Here is a 24,252-nt window from a genome sequence, read left to right as displayed (position 1 = left end):
AAGAGTTAATTAAATCAGTAAAGGCTATTAAAAGTAAAGTAAAAAGATTACGTGATGAAGATGAAGAGTTAGAACTGAGGCGGAAAAAAATATTTAAACCACTGTCTGATCCTTTGAAAGCAATTGTTACACTAAGTAAATATGCTACAAACAAATCTTATCACGAAACTAATTGTAACAACGCAAGTGTTGGAAATAATCAATCGCCTGAAATTCCAAATATAAACTCAAAACAAGATGGTGATATTGAAATTACTTACAACGATAATAACTTTGAAGAAAATCCGAAAAAACAAGAGGAAATGTCTGAACCTTTGGAATTTCTAAATGATGAAGTCAATATTTCCGAAACACTGGCAGACAATGATCTGTTTGGCGAGCAAAGCAATGTATCTATACCATTTGGTATACGTCGCATTAACAAAAAATTGATGATAGGCAATACCCCCGTCAAATTTTCAACTGTAGATGATATGTCTTCAAACAAATTAACGTTTATTACTATTGATGATAAAAGTTATGAACTAACTGCTGGTTTAATAGAACTTTTATTAAGAAATAAACCAAACTTGAATAAAGTAACTGAAAGTGATAAAATCACATATAAAGATATCTTAATTAGTACTAGTGCTCATAAAAGAGATTACAATCCTGCTAATCAAATTAAAGGTGACAAAGGAAAAAAATATTCTCAAATCATCAAACCATTATTTTATGAAAAGGATATGTGTGAAACAAACAAATTAAAGTACGGTGGTAGGCTACCAGTTTTAAAGAAATACAAAACTGATACTGATCTCATCTATTGGGATGATCCTAATGAGTTAATTGAAAGATTAAGATTGATTATTGCGTCCAGAGACGCTGGCAACACTAATCATGATAATGAAATTCTTTCGATTATTGAAGAGTTAAAAGAAGCGGGTATAATAAAAGAATAAAAGAAAGCACATTTATGGAGTGTGTTCAGTATTGATAAGCAGGTTGAACATGAAAGTTGATAAGTTTGGACATCATGTTAATAAGATGCGAAGAATGAAAGGAGTGTTATTAGAATGCGCTTTGAAGTGTACAAACAATAATTTGGATGCTCAGCATAAAAGAGTAAAAAATCTTGCGCAACCGGTAGATTCTAACGATTGTGTTACAAAAGAATACGTTGATGTTTTGGCAGACAATCTTTCAAAAAAAATATCATCAATTAATCAGTTTATTACAGAAATAAATATTAAAGTAAGTAATTTGATCGAAATCACCGAGGCTAGTAAAGTAAAACATGAGCAAAAACAGCGTCGTAAATGAAATACATAAAAATGCAAGAGTAAACTTTCCTCGTCGACATGTTGTCATGAGAGATATAGACGATTTATGGCAAGCTGACTTGATTGATATGAAATCTCTTTCGAAACAAAATTCAGGTTATAAATATATTTTAGTTATAATTGATACATTCTCAAAATATGCTTGGGCATTTCCACTAAAGTTTAAAAATAAAGATCAGGTCTCTAAAGCGTTTGAATCTATATTAAAGAAAGGACGTATTCCAAAAAACCTTCAAACTGATTTTGGAACTGAGTTTTACAACGAAAATTTTAAAACGATAGTCAAAAAATTTAACATCAATCATTATTCTACATATTCCACTAAAAAAGCTTCTATAGTTGAAAGACTTATAAGAACTTTAAAAAATAAAATGTATAAACAATTCAGTTTCCAAGGAAACTACACTTGGATTAAAGGTGTGCTAGAAGAAATAGTTGAAAATTATAACACCTCTAAACACAGAACGATCGGTTTATCTCCTAACGAAGTTAATGAAAATAATAAGAAACTTATACTTCAAAGATTTAATGTAGGAAAACAGTTAAAAATCCTTAAGAAGAGAAATTTAAAAGTTGGAGATTTTGTGCGGATTAGTAAGTATAAAGGTGTTTTTGAAAAAGGTTACACTCCTAATTGGTCCACCGAAATATTCCGTATTAAAAAAGTACAGAAAACGAATCCTGTTACTTACCTTATAGAAGATGCTAAACATCAGCCAATTTTGGGCTCATTTTATGCAGAAGAACTTCAAAAAACAGAAAATCCTAATGTCTATCTTATTGAAAAAGTTTTAAAAAGAAAAGGAAACAAGATATTTGTAAAGTGGTTAGGATTTCCATCGAGTGAAAATAGTTGGATAGATAGAACGAATATTTTATAACTAACTTGTTCCCAATTTATTTATTGTTATTTAAGTGATAGTATAGTTATTTTACATTCATTGTAATAAAAGTAATGAAAGAGAGCAGTATTCTCAATTGGTTTATAAATCATTTACCATTTGAACTTCATCTACCTGGATATAATTACTGTGGTGCTGGTACAAAATTGTATAAAAGGCTTGCACGGGGAGATCAAGGTGTAAATAAATTGGATGAATATTGTAAACAACACGATATTGCATACGACTTGTCAACTTCATTAAGTGATCGTCATAAGGCTGATAAAATATTGATGAAAAGGGCTAAGCAACGTGCTTTAGCATCTGATGCAACTTTGGGAGAAAAGATAGCAGCAAATTTAGTTAATAAAGCTATGATAGCTAAATTGTATACCGGGTCGGGACTGACTAGTAAAGCCAACAATTCTAAAACAGTGTCGCCAAAAAAATCCGCTTCAGGCACTGGTTTGAAAAAACACTTTAAACATGTTGTTGCTCATGCAAAAAAGCATGTGCAAAAAATGAAACCCAAATGTAAGAAAATGGCTATAGAATTAGCCATAGCAGCGGCTAAAGAATTGACTAAAGACTCGTCAATAAAACTTCCTCGAATTATACCAATTCCAAAAACTGGTGGAGTACTTCCTTTGATACCTATTTTTGCCGGATTATCTGCTGCGGGTAGCTTAGCTGGTGGTGCTGCAGGAATCGCTAAAGTTATAAATGATTTGAAAGACGCTAAAAAACGTTTTACAGAATTAAAGAGGCATCATGAAAAAATGGAAACCCTCCATATAGGCAAAGGTTTACATATCAAACCGCATAGAGGTAGTTTAGGAATTTACATTTCAAATGAAAAAAACTAAGAGAAAGGCTACCCAAACGAGCGCTCACCAATATCGACATCATCAACCATTCGCAAGACATTCCTTACTTTCGAGGGGTGTTTATGAGAGATGAGATGCCAAAACATCCTTTTCGAAAAGAATGTGGTATAGTTAATTTGGATAGCTCCAATAATCCTGGCTCTCATTGGGTAGCCTATGCAAAAGTAAATAATGAAATTCAATACTTTGACAGCTATGGAAATTTAAAACCACCTAAAGAGTTAATTCAATATTTAGGAACTGGTATGAGTTATAATTACAAAAATTTTCAAGGTAGTCATCCTTATAACTGCGGTCATCTATGTATAAAGTTTTTAAGAAGTTTTTGGAATACACAAAATAAAATGTATAAATAGTTCAGTAAAATCAGTAAATTTTTAGTTTACGATCATGTCTGTAACAATCACTATTACCGGGCACAAATCTGTGTTGGAATCATTTTTTCAACCTCCTCTTATTCTCGATGGTGAATATGAATGCGGTTTATTATATTTTTCTGCTCTGAACTCAATACCAAACATAAATCATAGCAATAACATATTTGCATATGGTGATGAATGTAAATATTTAAAAATTCCATATGGTACTTATGATTTATATGACATAAGAGAATATCTTGCGAGTAAGTTAGACAACTGTGAAATTGAAATAAAACCAAATAATAATACTTTAACATGCTCGCTTTTTTGTTCCAAAACTGTACATTTTGACGTAGAAAACAGTTTAGGACGCTTACTTGGTTTCCCAAATGTAAAACTTGAAGCAAATAAATGGCATGAGTCTGTTAATCCAGTTAACATTCTTCCCTTGTCTGTCATCAGGATCGAATGTGATCTTATATTCGGATCATTTAATAATGGGTTTGCATCACATATTATTCATGAATTTATTCCTAACGTTCCTCCAGGATATCGATATATAGAAATTCCAAAAAATATTATTTATCTTCCTGTTAATAAGAGTAATATATCATCCATAACTGTTAAAATCATTGACGAAAACGGTAACAATATTGATTTTAGAGAAGAAAATATCCAACTGAGACTTCATTTACGTAGAGCAAAATGATAGTGTTTAATAAAACACTTGGATATGAGGTGAAAAGAATCAATCATTTGCCTGCTACTAAAGCGCGTACACGTATTAAAGCAAATCGTAATATTGTAACAAAAAGAAACAAAGATTTTCTCCGATCACTCGGATTCAAAGTATGAATATTCTAAATATTAATAACACCCCAGTATTCGATAATTCTATCGAAAGTTATGAGATCCACACGTACAATCCATACAATAACAGCTTTAAAGAAAATGATGAAATTCGCATTCCAATACATCAGCAAGACATATACATATTACCATGTAATAGTTCAATTTATGTTGAAGGCTTTGCCACAGTGACTGGAAAAGATCAATCGGGGAAAGAAATAAAGAAACCTGTAAATTTTACTAATAACCCTGTTATGTTTCTATTTCAAGACATTAGGTATGAAATGAACGGTATTGAAATAGATCGCGTAAGAAACCCTGGAATAACCACAACATTAAAATCATACATATCGATGAATGAGGGGGATAGCAAAGTCGCAGCATTGTGGGGTTGGCAAATGGATGGTTTTAAAATGACAGAGGGATATTTTAATGCTGTTATACCATTGAATAAAATAATGGGATTTGCCGAGGATTATAATAAAATTATTATAAACTGTAAACATGAACTTATTCTGAATAGAAGTAATAGTAATTTAAATAGTGTAACAATTCACAAGGATGATAATATACATATAGAAGTACGAACAATTCAGTGGCGTGTGCCGCATATAAAAGTTTCGGATCGTGAAAGACTCTCACTACTTAAGTATTTAGAAAAAGACAAACCTATTCAAATAGCATTCAGAAATTGGGATTTATATGAATATCCTTTACTTCCTAAAACTACAAAACATTCGTGGTCAATTAAAACTACTTCTCAACTTGAAAAGCCTCGATATGTTATTTTTGGTCTACAAACTAATAGGAAAAACAGTAAGACTAATGATAGTTCTATATTTGATCATTGCAAATTAACAAATGTAACACTGTTTTTAAATTCACAATATTACCCATACGATTCACTTAATTTGAAATTTGATGAAAATAAATACAGTATATTATACGAAATGTACACTCAATTTCGTCAGTCTTATTATAATCTTCCTGTTGACCCGTTGTTTGATCTGATCACATTTAAAGAAAAGGCACCACTGTTTGTAATTGACTGTTCAAGACAAAACGAGAATTTAAAGACAGGACCTGTAGACGTACGTTTGGAAATTGAAAGTTCGCAAGAAATCCCGGATAAAACATCAGCATATTGTCTTATAATAAACGATCGCCTCTTTGAATATAAACCCTTAAGTAATATTGTCCGCAAGTTGTCATGAATGTCATCATTGATGTACAAGGATTCAAGACGGATTCCAATGAGTTTATAGTAAAAGAAATAGCTATATTATGTAATAACCATATCCAGACTTATTTAATCAAGCCACCATACCCATTTTATAATTTAACGAAAACGGAAAGAAAACAAGTTTGTTGGATAGAAAGAAACAGAGGAATACATTGGAAAGAAGGTTTTATTTCATACTTAAACTACAAAGGATATGTAAACATTAATAATTATTTAAATAATAAACGTGTTTATGCTAAAGGTGTAGAAAAAGTGCAGTGGATATCGAAAATGTTTGGTTGCGATAGTGTTTATAATTTGGAAGATAAATCTTGCCCTAGCTTATTAAGTTTGTATGAACAATACGAAACGAATAGTGATGTGTTTAGTTGTTTATACCATCCTTCAATATGTGCATTAAAAAACGTGCTTGTTTTAAGAAAATGGTGTCTCGATAATAAAATTTTCTAATAAATATATATCTAGTAGTTTTTATTTACTTTCCTTTTGTTAAGGGTTGATTAGTAATATAAGTATGACTAGCAAAGTATAGTCAATATTTTTATTAGTTGTTGATTAATACGACTTTAGTTTATTCATGTACATGGTCTAAGAAAGTCATTCCTTTTCAAAAACTCAAAGTAATCATCATAATTATAAGCAAATAAAAATGATATTAAAAGTTAATGATTTAGTTGACGTTGTTATTGTAAAATGGAATTTGTGTGGGCTGCATCATGTACATATATTAAACTATAAGGAATACGATGGTATTCTGATATCAACGATCTCAAAGAAATCCAACATTTATTATAAAGGTCTTAAAGTTTCCGCACGCGTATTAAGAATAAATAATAAGTATGTTGACTTGATACCATCAGCTGATTAATGTGTAACTAAAACCGTCTGATTTTCATAAATAACCTTATAAAACTGAGTCATTAGGATTTATCTGAAATTGACACATTAAAAGTAATTTGTTGAACGATTTAAAAAAACCATTACTTATATAAATCCAAATAATTCTAAAATGAGATGTCAATAGTGATAAGTAGGCTATCCAAGAATAATATCACCATTGAATCATCTTCGAGGAGTTTGTGACAACCTGATCATTCTCTTGTTACTGATTATATTTAACATCGATCGTGAAATTGGAAGTTGTAGCTCACGTCTATACGATGCGCGGCGCGGCGCAGCTACACCGCTAGACGCGCCGCGCTTTATCTAGAGACGTGAGCTACAACTCCCAATTTTACCCTACTAATATTATAGACAGACTTTGGATTTGATAAACAATATCAAAACCTATAAATGTCTGATAGTCTAATGGTTAAGACGTTGGCCTTCTACTCGGGTGGTCGGGGGGTTCGATCGCGACCGTGCTAAGACCGTTTCATTTGCCGTGAAAAGCTAACAGACAGACAGACAGACATACTTTCGCATTATAATAATTATAATATTAGAATGGATACCTACCTACTATGATGTATTTATAATTTATTTTATATGAAAAAAGAAACAATGACAACAAAATGTTTTCAAGGTTAAAAAAAGGTAAAGTAAGTAAACCTTTTACAACCATTCCCCATGGACATAATGGTGTAAAAACACCAAAATTGTAATAATAATTGAGCTAAAAATGTCACGCGATGACTCCTTGATGGTGTTGTTTTCACTTTCATGGTTTTCCAAATTATATGCCTGGGCGGTAATTTAAGTTTTGTAACTTTATTTTTTGTTGCCTATGTGAGTCAGAAAATAATTATCCAGCTAAGGTACGGTTTATACAGGTGCGGCCGGAAAAACCGGTCAACTGCGAGTCGGTCTCGTACACCGAGGGTTCCGTACCATTGCACTCGTACAAGATAATCACTATGTACTTTTAAACTTTTAATTCGCATGCCGGCCATTTTGATATTCGTCATCTTGATGATGAGCCGTTCCAAGCTAGATCGCTTCCATCTTAGACAACATCATCACTAACCACCTGGTGAGATCGCAATCAAGGCCTAATTTATAAAAGACTTAGGAATTTTCAAGAAGCCTAAATCTACGCGGACAAAGTTGCAAGGATAATCTAGTCTAAAAATATATGAACGGAAAAGCAGGCTGACTAATTGACAGATCTAGGTTCAAACTACTGAATGGTTTGAGCTGAAATTTTGCATGCAGGTAGCTATTATGACGTAGACTTCCGCTAATAAAAAAAAAACGGCCAAGTGCGAGTCAGACTCGCGCACTGAGGGTTCCGTACGCGGGTGTATTTTCCAACATTTTGCACGATAAATCAAAAACTATCATACGTAAAAATAAATAAAAATCTGTTTTAGAATGTCTACGTAAAGCCCTTTTATATATGATACCCCACTTGGTATAGTTATCTTACTTTGAATATTGAAACACATTTTAATTTTTTCAAATAATGTAACCACAAATTCGCGGTTTTCAGATTTATTCCTGTACTTGTGCTATAAGACCTATCTACCTGCCAAATATCATGATTCTAGGTCAACGGGAAGTACCCTATAGGTTTCTTGACAGACAGACAGATAGACAGACAGACAACAAAGTGATCCTATAAGGGTTCCGTTTTTCCTTTTGAGGTACGGAACCCTGAAAATTTGAGAATTCAACCCCTAAGGGGGTAAAATAGAGGTTTGAAAGTAGTCCACGCGGACGACGTCGCGGGTACTATAAGCAAGAAGTAATATATTTGATTGAAGTTAAAAGGGAGTAGATAAAAGCGATATACTCGTGCGACCCTTACGTGATTTTCCTACAAAAAGGCGACTTCGGTGAACTACTGTTGCTGTCAGAGAGTTTGTCTATTCGTGTTCTGGGACCCATAGAACATAAAGCCTTGTTTACACCTTGCAAGTCAATTCTACACAATATCAAGTACTAAATGTCAGTAAACAGTACTGAATCATAGAATGTAAATAGGAAAAGCAGTTTAAGAGCGATTACGCACTCATTCGATCCAAATCCGTGAAAATACGGATATGAAAAACTCGGACCGAATTCGGATATTGCTTACGCACTAGTCCGATCTCTGATCCAAATCCGTTGATATCTTTGACATATCTACGTCATATTATGTTATGTCCGATTTGAATGCGAGGCACATCCGAGACGGATCCTCACGGATGACGGAAAGAAATCGGATGATGGAAGTCGGATCTAGTGCGTAAGCTACCATACAAATACATAATTCTATGACTACTTCGGAACGTATTTTCGGAGGCTCGGATCGGATGAGTGCGTAACCACTCTAATGACTTGAAAAGTGTGTAAGTAAACTATAAGAGTTCAGTTTGGAGTTAAAGAATAGTCAATTTTCACGTGATTTTTAACCCCCGACCCAAAAAGAGGAGTGTTATGTTCTGAAGGATTTAAAAACTGTTTTCGTTTTCTTAACATGTCGTCATAAAAGTTGCGTAGATAAATCAAGATTGCAACTGAATCTAATTTTTTTTATTTACAGTGGAAAATCAGCTTTAACTGTCTTTGAATAAAATGTGTGGAAGCAGAGACTCGGGCTTATCTTAGTTGAACAAGTGTAAATTAAAAATTTATAACACCCCCGACAAGTGAAGGTAACAGTAACTAGAAAAGAGCTGATAACTTTCAAACGGCTGAACCGATTTTCTTGGATTATAGCTAAGAACACTCTCGATCAAGCCACCGTTCAAACAAATAAACTAAATTAAAATCAGTTCATTAGTTTAGGAGCTACGATGCCACACACAGATACACACGTCAAACTTATAACACCCCTCTTTTTGGGTCGGGGGTTAATAAAAACAGTCCAACTATTCGCTTAGTGTAAACAGAGCCTAAGGGTCAAATAGCAACTTGTTCTTTTGTAACTAGAAGTATTATTAGAATTTCACTTTATCGGAAAAAGTTTCGGGTAAAGTTGTAAGTGAAAGAATTTCGGTACTATGTTGTATGAAAATAGTCATGTTATGGTAACTTCATTATATGATTGAAACATATTTTTAACCCCCGACCCAAAAGGAGGGGTGTTATAAGTTTGACGTGTGTATCTGTGTATCTGTCTGTGGCATCGTAACTCCTAAACTAATGAACCGATTTTAATTTAGTATTTTTTTGCTTGAAAGGTGGCTTGATTGAGAATGTTCTTAGCCATAATCCAAGAAAATCGGTTCAGTCGTTTGAAAGTTGTCAGCTCTTTTCTAGTTACTGTAACCTTCACTTGTGGGGGGTGTTATAAATTTTTAATTTACACTTGTGTATATACTAAGATGGTTTTCCGATCAAAAGTAGTCCTTTTGGTATTAGATTTTAGTTAGATACCTATAATTAGTGATAAAAACCGGGATAGATGGTTTAACGTGCTCTCAGATTTCGTTTCCTCCAAGGCACGGAGGAAACCAAAAGGCCAAATCAAGATTTCCAAAGTCGGTCACCCATCCAGTTACAGACTTGGGTTATAGCTTTGCTTAACAATTCGTTTGATATACGTTATCACAACTAGACCACACGTCCCTCACATAAGATTGTTGGTTGAATGGATGTGGTAATACCCTTATTTTGTACATCTAAGTAAACATAGCGTGGAATCAACAGTGACTTTTGATGATTACAGTGAATAGCCTCCGATCAAAGATACTTCAGAAACGTTAGATAAATCTTAATTCCGGAGCAGTTACGACTGACGAGTCTTAAATTTAAATTCGAATTCAATTATGTTCCAATTTTGAATCAAGATAACGTAATCATCTGCCAATCAGCATTCAGAATTCATGTCTGGTAATGTAATGGTAGGGTCTCATATGGAACTAGGTAGCTAAGTAATTTACTAGGGTTAGAACGCAATGGAATGCTCGAGTCTATTGCCTATTCGAATTGATATTAGATGCGATAGTGTACATGGTTTGGAATGATTATGATAATGAACCAGCGTAGTATGCAGTCAATTCAAACGCGCGAAAATTAAGTGGTAGTGAGAGCTTTTGATAATACCTTAATGAACATTAAACTGGCATTACAATGCAACCAAACATGGTAGGTATACTGTGAATTATTTTGGGAACTAAAAGGCGTTACTCTTTCTACGCATAAGTCGAAAAAAGGTAATATTATTAGATTGGAGAATTTTACCTACTGCGGAAAAACAGAGATTTGTATACCTAAGTTACGTGTACATCAATAGATTGAACAAAAAACCTGACTAACTGACTGACTCATACTCAGTTAGACGGAGTCAGTTAGTTAGAAGGAGACCTAGAAATCTGAAATTTTGCACAACGGTTCCATTTATAATTTAGACAAGAAATAAGGTCGGACTTTTCAAAATTCCTACAGGATAAGTAGTAAAGAGGATATTTGTCGAGCAAAGCCACAGGCGGTCGTTAGTATTTACTAAATAAGTATATTTTAGTTAGGCTAGAAAAGTTAGTTCAAACAATACTAACTTAAATAGCATCTCGATGCAATAAATATCATTGACAAATACTATAAAATATTGCAAAAATATATTCCATGTAACGTTTTTGTGATTTATTCCAGCAAAATATTATAGACCGAACTTCGAAATGGCACAGTGCCAGATTCAAAAGCGTTAGCATTAAACCGAATGCTCGCTATCAATTATCAGTAACAATTGATCGTTAGAATTCGTTTTATGTGGACTCGGCATAATGTCATAAACCACACGGCAATTAGGAGTCACGTACCAAATCGCAAAAACAATTGAACGAAACAAAATGGCAAAAAGCGGTCAAATGCGAGTTGGACTAGCCCACCAAGAGTTCCGTACAATTACTAGCACACAAAGTAATTATTATACTTAACACTATTTACTTTTTGACCCCTGATGTGACCCCTTTCCATCACACATCACATTTCACACTAATATTATACATAAAGGCGAAAGTTTGTGTGTATGTATATGTGTATGTGTGTGTGTATGTTTGTTGCTCCTTCACGCAAAAACTAATAGACAGATTTGGCTGAAAATTGGAATGGAGATAGATAATATTCTGAATTAGGGCATAGGCTATTTTTTATTCCGAAAAATGATAGAGTTCCCACGGGATTTTGAAAACCCTTAATCCACGCGTATGCGGACGCGGAAGTCGCGGGCAACAGCTAGTTAATCATATAATGGTAGCAGTTTTCTTGGGATGAAATGGGTCCATAGGAAAACCAGAGAACCGACATAGCTCAACGGGTTGAGAAACTCTGTGGCAATGGGCAGGGCAGTTCGTAAAACCGATAGACGTTGGGGTCCCAAGGTGTTGGAATGGCGACTTCGCAGTGATGACAGACCCCAAGGCGAACAGAAAACATCAAACGAGAAACAGGGAGCCGCTGGATTCAGGCGGCGCAAGACGACCGTGGCGTGTGAAAATCCCTACAAGAGACCTATGTCCAGCCGTGGACCTCTATCGATTGACGATGATGGGTTCCTATACATCCTTCCGCAAATAGGTTTGTTGATTTTTCCAAGTAACTGCAAGCCCTGAGTGGCTTTTCCGATCCTTGTACATAATTACTGGAGGTCAGGTCCCTCGCGTCCCTCTTAATTGAGGGATGGCCTTTATCTACGCTTTTACATATGCAATGTGTCCCAAAGCTGATAAAGTGCTCATTAATCCACTTATTGCTTTTATTTTCGGGGACAAATGAGATCGCTTTCCCGTTTTTTGTTTCATTAATTATTTACCAAGTTATTGTTATTTATGGTGATAGCGACGTTGGCCTCCATTAGGGGGGGTCCGGGATTCGATCGACCAAATTTCTCTCATGCAGGCAGGCCCGTCTCATGCCCCTTAACGGTGAAGGAAAACATCGGTGAGGAAACGAACGATGGGCTGATGATGATGATGATTTGTGCGACGATTACCAAATTGTATTCTGGGGTCATTTCGTGTTTGTCAAACAAACTATTCCTGAGCTCAAATGTTATATCAGATAAAAATTCCACGAAGATATACAAGCCAAGCCATACTTTTTAATCAAGATGTAGGGTTTGTAGAGTCAGGGGTTATAAGTAGAGGTATTTGTTATTTATTGTTATAAATGTGATGCAGTCAAGAACACTTAAGTTACTTTGGACTTGGGGCAGGCCCCATGGGCAGAACACATCGAAGTTCAGCTAGATGTTTGGCTCAACTAGAGATCTCATAACTTTTTAACAGTGATGAACTTGTGAGTCTTAGCAACCAAACATGAAATGTTTTTGCTGGAATTATCTTATTTAGGCAACGATCACAGAAAAAAAGTATTTAGGTCTTATTTGACAGAATCAACACCTTGTATTTATTATAAAGAGGATTGTATTCACATGACAGAGTTTTTTTTTTAGCAAAAAATCACCTCGTTTAATTAACACCTACTCTTGTGGCAAGAAACGGCCAAAAAAATATTCATGAAACAAAATATTTAAGTATTCTAACAAAAAAAAATGTTTACGTAAGTTCCGATTATCAAAATTCCGTACAACAAGTAGAGGTGAACGAACTACGCGAAAATTTTAAAGCATTTCCGAAGAAGTCGACTTACGTTCATGGTAAACTATTAAATACACTTTATGGCGTTGGTCATAAAAGTTATTTTAGCTTGGCAGTTGGTTTACGGTGTACGTATTTAAGTTTGCGTGAAAATAAACAGTCTTGATCCTTGAACCGAGATGATCAAAGATATGGAAGTCAATGCCTTTTTTGGGTAAACACGTGGCCTGCTCGAGCGTTAGCCTCGTGACTATTTGTTTGAAGAATGGATTGGTCACTTCATCTGTTCGTGGAATTGAAAAAAGGTTTCTGTTCGTCATGTAACCAGTATGTATGCACTCTTTCATCATCATCATTCATCAGTATCAACCGACAGAGGTGCACTGTTGGACATAGGGACTTCCAAACGAAACGGTCTTGCGCCGCCGGAATCCAGCAGCTCCCTGCGACTCGTTTGATGACCTAAGTACTTGCTCGTTTGGTTGCTAAGACGTGAGTAAAACTTACAGCGAGCAAACGAGCAGGCGGGTCACTTGGTGTTAAGTGATTACCGCCGCCCAAGAACCTTTCCAGCACCAGAGGTACCGCCGATGCGTTGCCGGCCTTTCAGGAATTTGTTGGTCCGCCCCTTGAATAACCCCATGCTGTAATCCAGTGGGAACACCGCCGATGGGAGTTGATTCCACAGTTGCACGTGCGTGGAATAAAGGATCTGGCCCAACGCCCAAAGGATCTGCCAGATCCTTTAAAGGTGCCCACGCACTTGAACTGCACTGCAGCGGAACTGCGCGCAGTTCCGCTGCAGTGCAGTTAGAGTGCGTGGGTACCTTTATCCGCGCCCTTTTCTGTTGTTATTATACGGTGTAGGACGTAGGTATATAACAATTCTCTCTCGACTTCAATTACCATCCGTGAATACGTATAACGTGCGCCAAAATACCTGGAAACAAGGAAACGACTCATTAATATTCATTATATTGCCAAAACATTACAACCTTGCCTTATATTCATGTAATATTCATTCATTATATTGCTAAAAGATTACAAGCTTGCGATTTATTCATGTACATAATATTGTTACCTACACAATTATTCATTTGGTTCGCTAAATGTGCCTAAGTCAAATTAAATCAAAGAAAATCATAATCAGCTCGGTATTGTGTACCTAATATTAGTTAACAATACCAATATTATAAATGCGAAAGTGTGTCTGTCTGTCTGCTAGCTATTCACGGCCCATCCGATTAACCTATTTCGTCGAAATTAGGCACAGAGATACTAGCATCCCGGAAGGCAATGGGCTACATTTTTCTCGGGAAATCAAAGAGTTCCCTTGAGATTTCTAAAAAACCAAAATCCACGCGGACGAAGTCACGGGCATGATATATTTATTACCTATTTGTTTAAACAAGTGTAAATTAAAAATTTATAACACCCCCGACAAGTAAAGGTTACAGTAACTAGAAAAGAGCTGATAACTTTCAAACGGCTGAACCGATTTTCTTGGATTATAACTTAGAACACTCTCGATCAAGCCATCTTTCAAACAAAAAAAAAAACTATATTAAAATCGGTTCATTAGTTTAGGAGCTACGATGCCACAGACAGATACACAGATACACACGTCAAACTTAAAACACCCCTCTTTTTGTGTCGGGGGTTAAAAAAGAAATGACTGACTGACATATCAACGCGCCACTGATCTCGACTGTAGAACACAGAATTCAGAACAGATAATTACAGAAGTGGTAAAAGAGTATGATCTTGTTGCCACTAGCCACGCAGATGACTAGCGAAGCATTACTGCGCGTTATATTAAAAACAGACTTATTCCTACCGCGTTAAATTTTAATTTACTTTGCTTTGGATGCTAGAAATAACTAGGCCACAACATCTAATCAGGTGACTCGAGTCGCTTCTCATTTTAGCGTTCATATTTTTAAGACTTTCCTGTACATCCAATTACGTGATAATAAATTGGATGGAGCGGCAAAGACGAGAAGAAAACTTCGTTAGCGCACATCATACACACAAACGCCTATTAATAATACAGGAAAATGAATGCTCCTCCCTCAGATATAAACGCTAAATTGCCTTGATGAATTTTAAACGCGTTCTCAACTGTATGATGAGAGCGAAACGTTAAAGAATTTTACATACAATAATGGTGGGAGTGAATTCAATTTTGTTATATGCCCTATTGAATAAAGTTGCTACGAATTTATGCGAAGAATATAAATTAGTCTAAATAAGCAGAAAGCGCTAGCAGAAATAACTGAAACTGGTAAGCTGCGAAAGAATGCTTCTCATATCGAGAGCAGGTAGGTATATTTTTTGTGCCGTTTGCCATGGAGAGCTGGTTACCCTGGCCATGGACTCTTAATGCTAGATGGATCTATCTAATTAACTCTCACAACAAGTGTAAATTAATTTATAACACCCCCGACAAGTGAATGTTACAGTAACTAGAAAGGAGGTGATAACTTTCAAACGGTTGAACCGATTTTCTTCGATTATAGCTAGGAACACTCTCGATCAAGCCACCTTTCAAACAAAAAAAACCAAATTAAAATCGGTTCATTAGTTTAGGAGCTACGATGCCACAGACAGCTGATACACAGATACACACGTCAAACTTATAACACCCCTCTTTTTGGGTCGGGGGTTAAAAACATGACGAACGCACTGATGGAACGAACCTCATTAGATGGATAGTGCTGGGTAAGCAAGACAAGAGAAAATGCAAGAGGCAGCGCATTTTACAATCGCTCATAAAGGTGCCCACGCACTCGAACTGAACTGCAGCTGAACTGCGCGTCGCGGCGGCTGGAGAGAATATCGTGAGGGGCGCTGCCGCGACGCGCAGTTTAGCTGCAGTTCAGTTCGAGTGCGTGGGCACCTTAAGGGTGCAATATCCCATGACACATCATGAGTTTTCATAAAGTTATCTCTTTTATCCCATCGGTTTTCGTATTTAAAAATTTCAAAAGGTCTTTAAGTTTATTGTATCAATCACTTTATCGATTCAATCTACATAGTTTATACTTACTTGTAGTTTATATGCAATCATCGACGGAATATTTTCGATCGCTATTTCTGTCTACACGCGTAGAGATTCGTAATAGCCTGGAATAGTTGATTTTCTAATGTTTTCTTTACTATTTTCGGCTAAGGTCGACTCTTGTAGTGCTATATTTGGAGCGTTAAATGGGTAATAGGTAAGATAATTATTATAGTCTTCTACCTAAATGGAACGCCCTTTCCAAAAAGGATACGTATAGGAATATCCTTACTTGTAGGTATTATAAAATTAAATCTTGAAACGAAAGTCGGTGATTTAGGCTTCGCAGTGCGCACGTTTAATTTATTTGTATTGCCAAAAATCGGCCAAGTGCGAGTCAGACTGGCGCACTGAGGGTTCCGAACTCGGGTATTTTTCCGACATTTAGCACGATAAATCAAAACTATTATGCATAAAAATAAAAATAAATCTGTTTTAGAATTAACAGGAACGCAAAATGTCGGAAAAATACACGAGTACGGAACCCTCGGTGCGCGAGTCTGACTCGCCTATGGCCGGGGTTTTATTTTTCGCAATGTAACCACAAATCCACAGTTTTCAGATTTTTTTCTTTACTTGTGCTATAAAACCTACATTTATCTGCCAAATTCATGGTTCTAGTAGGTCAACGTGAAGTACCCTATAGGTTTTCTTGACAGCCACGACAGACATCGTAGGTACATCTTATACGATGGTACGGAACCCTTCGTGCGCGAGTCTAACTCGCACTTGACCGATTTTTTTTCTCTACACAACATACCTATGAAAGTCTAAGGGAACGTCTTAAGAAATCATTCAATAATTTAAATCCACGCAGACGGATAGCGGGTAAAACTAATCGAAAATGTTAATACAATAACTTCAATTATACTTTGATAGATTTTTAGGCCCGAGTTTTTTGGGCCGACCGGGGTTTTAAAACAATCAAATTAATTAAGTCGGTAGGTAGGTACGTATTGTATAATTATTTCAAGTTAACTTTCGTGTTTCCAAAGGAGTTCAAAGCACTGATTTCAATATTTAACAATAGCAATCATCTGTCGCATACAAATACATGTCGTGACGCACGGGTGTCGTTACTGACTGTGTAACTGACTCACGATTATTTGTAGTTTGTACCAATTAATTGATATACCAGACATGTGCAAGTGTAAATTAAAAATTCATAACACCCCCGACAAGTGAAGGTTACAGTAACTAGAAAGGAGCTGATAACTTTCAAACGGCTGAACTGATTTTCTTGGATTATAGCTAAGAACACTCTCGTTCAAGCCACCTTTCAAACAAAAAAACTAAATTAAAATCGGTCTATTTGTTTAGGAGATACGATGCCACAGACAGATACACAGATACACAGTCAAACTTTTAACACCCCTCTTATTGGGTCGGGGGTTAAAAATGGTTCTTCTTTGTTTACCATTGTGGGGGCCTCCACATACAGACACTAGCTGCTGACATAGATCTAATTCATACGAAATACAAATACTAGCAGCGAGGTCTTTTCGTTTGCCCTGGCCCAGGCCTGGGGTACGGGCCTCCATGCCCGGTTGTGGAGCGGGGAAACACGCTTCCCCAATACTGAACACGGTTCTCCTTTCAGAATGAGAAGGGTTGAGGTATAGTCCACCACGCTGGTCAAGTGTGGATTGGCAGACTTTACACAACTTTGAGAACATTATGCAGAACAGGGATGCAGGTTTCCTCGCAATGCTTTCCTTCATCGTTAAAACAAGCGATATTTAATTGCTTAAAACGCACCTAATAACATTAGCTTCTCCTTTCAGTAAAGGTTGCCTGGTAGAGATTGCTCTAAGCAATAAGGCCGCCTTTGCACACAATTGTTTTTTTCTGTTTTCTTCTTTCTATGTAGTGTTCCTTTACATGTGTTTTTGTGTGCAATAAAGACTTCTATCCATCTATATATTTATCTAATTCCGAAAAGCTAGAGGTTCCCGGGATCCTTGGATGAAATCGATTACCCGATGTCTCGAATTACTCACGTCACGTCTCACCACTCACATCACTATGGATGAATGGATGGATGGATGGATGGATGGATGGATGGATGGATGGTGGATGGCTCTCGTCTTAACCACTGAGCTGTAACCATTTGGAGATTAGGTATGATAAATCTCTGTTATAAATGACGTTGTAAAACACAGCAACACAGTATCCGACGTATTCCTAAACTTCATCGCACGTGGCGCAGTGCTCAAGCACATAAAGAGAGCAAAAAGCGGAACTTTGCTACACATTAATCATCTGTACAGATGTCGGCAGACTTGCACGCTGAAACTGTAGTGTACTTACTCATATGTGCTCGAACACACTATGGTATTTTTTCTTTGCCATAACATGAAGTACATAAATATACAAGCTGTGGTAGCCTAGTGGTTAGAACGTCCGCCTCCTAATCGCCTCCTAAACCACTAACTTTTCAGTTAGTGCGTTTTAAGCAATTAAATATCACTTGCTGCCTGAGCGTTCTCCATGTTCTGAAAGGTCTTATTTGTTCATTGGTCTCTCTTTCTGCTCATGTGGTAATGAGTTCGAATCTCAGATCGGCCAAAAGTAATATTTACTAGATGACGCCCGCGACTTCGTTCGCGTGGATACAGTTATGTTTAAAAATCCCGCGGTAACCATGGATTTTTACGGGATAAAAAGAAGCCTGTGTGTTAATCCAAGATATAATCTATCTGCGTTCCAAATTACAGCGAAATCCGTCCAGTAGTATTGGTGTGAAAGAGTAACAAACATACACAAACACACGCACATGACTATGAGAGTGAGGGAATGGAGAGAGCACCTGGGTTTTCGTACACGCTTGTGCACTATGATGGAAGATCACGTCGGGGCAGGGACAGTTAAAAATTTGCTAGTGGTTCAACATAAGTTCAAGGTTTAGGGTTCACTGTTTAGGGTCGCGGTGAGAAAAATCATTGAAGATTACCAGCCCCTGATAGGAGATAGCATTATGAAGAGAAGGTCTAATTTGTCTTTGGTCCTGGTTTCGTGGTAAAACGCCGCTTGGAAACCGATGAGGCGTATAAGTTTAATTAAACTGCTATAACCGCTTCCCAGTTAACCCAATTATATATTACCCAATGAAAAAACTCGTGAAAATAATAGAAAATACAATATCCGTCATGTTCCCAAGGCGCCAGCTTACGATATTAATATTATGTGATATTCAGATATTCACGGATATTCACAATCGGAACACTTTGATATATTCAATCGCAATTCGACAAGACAGCGCGAGTAAATATCGCAGATATAGGCGCCAAAAAAGGTTTTCTATCTCCATATTTTAAATGTTCTATTGTGAGTAGGGTGACCAAGCGGGCAGGAAAGGAAGTTACTAGGGAAACATTAAAGAAATCTATTTAGTTTGTATGGTATGTAACTATGTAACAATACATTACGTTGCCAGAACCAGTATGTGGATTTTCTTGATTGGAAAAAAAAGATTAACAAAATGCATCGACACACGTAGCGCAAAATAGTTTGGGTGTCATGCAATTTAAAGTGTGAAATATATATTTTTAACGTTGCACTCTTAAAATATTTTTGATGTACGATAAAGAAGTATCTCTAAGAATAAAATAAACTGTTTTGGTAGATTTGGTAGTTATGTTGGTAGGTTACCAGTGGTAAATTATTTTGACGATTCAAAAGCACTTGTAAAGGTTATTTGAATAAAAATCTATTCTATTCTAAAACTTTTAAATCGATCTAAACTAAATGTTGGAAAAATTTAGATTCAGTATGTATAATATTACGTTCATCCATTATATATATTTTAAGCCATTCAAATACTGCATCCTTACCAAATTCAGTCTAAGTTTAGGGATTTCTCAGGATGTCTTTCAATACACTATGTGGAAAATTCAGCACAGAAATTTCATATATGGGTACCATTTAAATTGTATCCCATAGTAGGTATTTCTGCTTTACAAATATATCCTGACTTTTCTTATAACTACGTTACCCTAGTTGAAGGCCTCAATCTTTGATGTTCAAGGAAAAAGGTCGAACAAAGGTGAGATAAAGTAATGTTCCCGGCGAGAAATGGATTGTAGACTTTTTGTTACTTTTGTCGTACTTTCTGCCGTTTAAAGTAATTTGTAACTTCACCAGGTAAGGTGCTGAGCCTACTGCCAGAGGTCTATAGTTATGACTAGATTTTAATGTTCTATGTATATTGTATATGGAGGAGATCCGCAGGAGAACCAAGGTCACTGACATAGCCCAAACTATTAGCAAGCTGAAGTGGCAGTGGGCAGGCCATGCCTGTCGTAGAGGTGATGGCCGTTGGAGCCGAAAGTCTTGAGTGGAGACCGCGTTTAAGCAAGCGTAGTATGGAACGCCTTCCAGCAGGATGGACCTACGATATAAAGCGGCTGGCGGGAAGTGGCTGGATGAGGAAGGCTGAGGACCGGGTGTGGTGGCGCTCTTTAGGGAAGGCCTATGTCCAACAGTGGCCGTCCACAGGCTGATGATGATGATGATGTATAATCAAAATTGAGAATCAAAAGCGAACAAAACACTAGTGTTAGGTGTAATTGTACAAAATTGTATTTTATAGGAGGGGCAAAAATCTGAATGAAAGCTGTTGAAACTTTAACGTGAATGATTTTGATTGATATTACCAACTTCGGAGTCAATTTTAGAACAGTTTTAGACCGTTTTGATTAGAAATGAATTCAGATTTGTATTTAGTGATCAATATTACGTACTTTGGGTTCAAGTTAATCAGTTTTAGGCTGTTTTGGTTGGGAATGATTTCAAAAAGGTATTTTGATCGTAACTTTTTGACAAACCAGAACGCTAGATCGTTGGCAGTGAAATCTACGCCATAAAGTTTGTAACTCGCCCCAGGTAAATTATTGTGAAAAGGTTTTGCGGTATGTTATGCTTTTCAGGCTTAGGTCCGGAACGTTTTTTTTTTCTCTTACTTCAACCCTTTTCAAGATCTAGTGTTCTCTTGATCGACTTTCAAGGACTTCAACACTTAGATATCTGGTAGACGATTTACAATTTATTCCGTTTTTAACCGACTTCCAAAAAGGTGGTTCTGTTGGTTTGTACCTATTCAAAATTCAAATGAGAGCCAAACTATGTTATGTATAGAAGCAGTTGTTATTTGGCGAAAATCATGATATACAAGGAACCAAAAGCTATCCCACGCCCTCCCACGGTTGAAAATGCAGGAAAAGCCAGTCACCAAGCAAGCAATACGCACCACCACCACGCGGGTTATAGCTTAGCTTATGGTTTCTTGTATGTCAAACTTAGTTTGTTTGCTTGCGTCGAATAAACTCCGCTTAAAATTTAAAAAACTTATTTCGTCTTTACCGCGCAGCGATAAATGAAGGCGTAATAAACCCCCAAATCATATTTTTATCTTTATGATACAATTACTTTGATAACCTTCAGAGGTGTACGCCCCTGAACTTTCAAGGACGGTGAGAAGTCGCGAATTATATTGAAGCTATTTTAAAACGACTAGATTTAAACAGAGAGATTTCTATATAAAAAACCGACCAAGTGCGAGTCGGACTCGCGCACCGAGGGTTCCGTACTCGGGTATTTTTTCCGACATTTTGCACGATAAATCAAAAACTATTATGCACAAAAATAAATAAAAATCTGTTTTAGAATGTACAGGTAAAGCCCCTTCATTTGATATCACACTTGGTATAGTTATCTTACTTTTAAAACACATTTTAATTTTTTTTTTTAAATTATGTTACCACTTTACGGTTATATACGGCTATAGGTTTTCTTAACAGACACGACAGACGGACGGACAGACAGACAACAAAGTGATCCTATAAGGGTTCCGTTTTTCCTTTTGAGGTACGGAACCGTAATAAAAGTACATAAAGTTTAGTTTGAGCTATCAAGAAAAACGCTGCACCTCAATTCCACTCCACTGTGTGGGTGTGCGTTGTACCTTACTGCTTTACAAACAAAAACAAACGTTTAGATCATTGATAAAAAGCATAGTAATACGGCCAAGGCATCTTACGAGGTCCTCACTCCTCAATGGGGAAGATTTGACTCGGTGCCAAGTATTCGTTTACTACGAATTGTCAACCGCATAGCCGCTCTTTATTTATTTTTGCATTACTCACGAGATAGTAGGATACACACTGACGTTGTGGTAGAGCAACATGATCCATGCTAATATTATAAATGCGAAAGTGTGTCTGTCTGTCTGTCTGTCTGCTGACTTTTCACGGCTCAACAGTTTAACCGATATACATATAAGAAATTGGTTCAGAGGTACCTACTCGTAGCTTGCGTCCCAGAAAAGACATAATATAAATAACTTTTTATCCCGGAAAAGGATTTTAAAAAACCTTAATCTAATATATAATAGTAAAATAAAGTGTGGCTAGAATTCAATTTACGGTACAGTATCTGGCAAATAAGATTTCACATTGAACTTTAAAAACAGATAATCGTCAATTTTGGTTTCATAGAACAATGTCATTGTCATTGAAACTCCAAATTGAAATTGAATTGAATCAGCCGTGAAAACCAAAAAAATAAATATTATTATCATAGAAGAATCTTCTTACTTAGATACTGAGAAAATAGTAAACTTAAACTAGGTAAACTGTTTCTCATATTACATCATTAGTTTCAATTAACGAGACGACAAAATCGTTAAAAAAATCAGAAACAAAATGCGCATTTACTGTCTAACAAAAAATTAATAATAATAACAAATCTTTTTTGTTAGCCAATGTTGAAGACAGTATGTCTCAGTATCTATGGAATTTGTCTTCATTTATTTGTAGTGCAAATTGATGTTCGTCAACAGATTAGGCCCATTTGGGTTTTTATTGATACTAGAGCGAAACTGGAGCGTTTCTTATTACTAGTATGTTTGCCTTTTTGACGTGACAACGTCTTATAACTCGATAGAGCCGGCTGCACGCACGAAAAAACATGACTCATGCGGCGTTACCTCGCTCTGAGGCGTTCCATGTAAGTGCAAGCGAGAGCGCGGAACGAGCGACAAAGAAGCACAATCGGCCTTTGTTGTCACGTTCAACTATCGTCAGTAAACCGACTTTACAGACAACCAATTTTTTTTTTTGTTTACATTTTGTAGTGTAGGTATGTCCACAGACCACAACCTTCGGATTCTGACAGAAGACACGTACTCAGTAGTGGCACAGTTCACGACAGTGACGTCGAGGCTTCAATGTCACTGCACAGTACATTTGACGCTAGGTAGCATATGAATCGCCCTCCCCTTTTTTTCTTTGATTTCACCTAATATCTGATACTAGCCGATGCCCGCGACTTCGCCCGCGTGAATTTAGGTTTTCTGAAATCTCGTGGGAACTCTTTGATTTTCCGGGATAAAAAGTAAAAATGTGTGAATCCAGGGCATAATCTATCTCCATTCTAAATTTCAGCCAAATCCGTTCAGTAGTTTTTGCGTGAAGGAGTAACAAACATACACACACACACACACATACATTTTTTAGTGTGATATCGTCGATTCCGTATCAAACCGAGAGTTCCCACACTCTCGTTCACTCTGACTACATGCTCATATTGCAGATATAAAACATTATTACTAACCTACCTATCCCAGAAAATTGACAGATTAATACCGTGTAAGTAAAGCCTCAATAGCTCAACGGTTATAAGGAGCGGACTGAAATCCGACAGGTCGACGGTTCAAACCGCACCCTTTGCACTATTGTCGCACCTACTCCTAGCACAAGCTTTACGCTTAGTTGGAGGGGAAAGGGGAATGTAAGTCATGATTAAAATGACTTAGGTATATTCTTTTATAAAAAAAAAAAAATTTAGTGAAGAGTTGATGAAGAGTTTCTATACAAACTTTTATGGATCGGAGCGTTTTCTGTGTTAAGGATGTCAACATTACATTGTCACGTCCTATTTTACATGTAATTAGGTTATGAATATTTAATAAAATTATGATCGGCAACAGCCCTAATGCGATAAACTGTTTACATTTAAGAACAATGGCCAATAATAATTAACCCGGTAAGGTGGGCGTTATTATAACCCGGTTGTTTCCGATTGTTATGTACAGTTATGACGAAAAGGGATAAAAAATGGTAATAAACGGTATTACCATTGACTGGAGATTTGAGTGGGCGGCGGGAGTTTGTTCCAATATCATTTTTA

At 36.4% G+C, this 24,252-nt stretch overlaps 1 long non-coding RNA gene across 1 annotated transcript; it reads left to right on the top strand.

Annotated features, from left to right (window-relative positions):
* Positions 1-321: 321 nt before the first annotated feature.
* LOC123876176 lies at positions 322-20,793 on the top strand. Its single transcript, XR_006798276.1, has 3 exons — positions 322-335; positions 6,216-6,220; positions 20,732-20,793. It is a non-coding gene; the product is annotated as an uncharacterized LOC123876176 (long non-coding RNA).
* The last annotated feature ends 3,459 nt before the right edge of the window (positions 20,794-24,252 follow it).

Source organism: Maniola jurtina, chromosome 21 (assembly GCF_905333055.1).
Source record: "Maniola jurtina chromosome 21, ilManJurt1.1, whole genome shotgun sequence".
NCBI classification, from domain to species: Eukaryota; Metazoa; Arthropoda; class Insecta; order Lepidoptera; family Nymphalidae; genus Maniola; species Maniola jurtina.
This window is presented reverse-complemented; position numbering and strand designations above follow the sequence as displayed.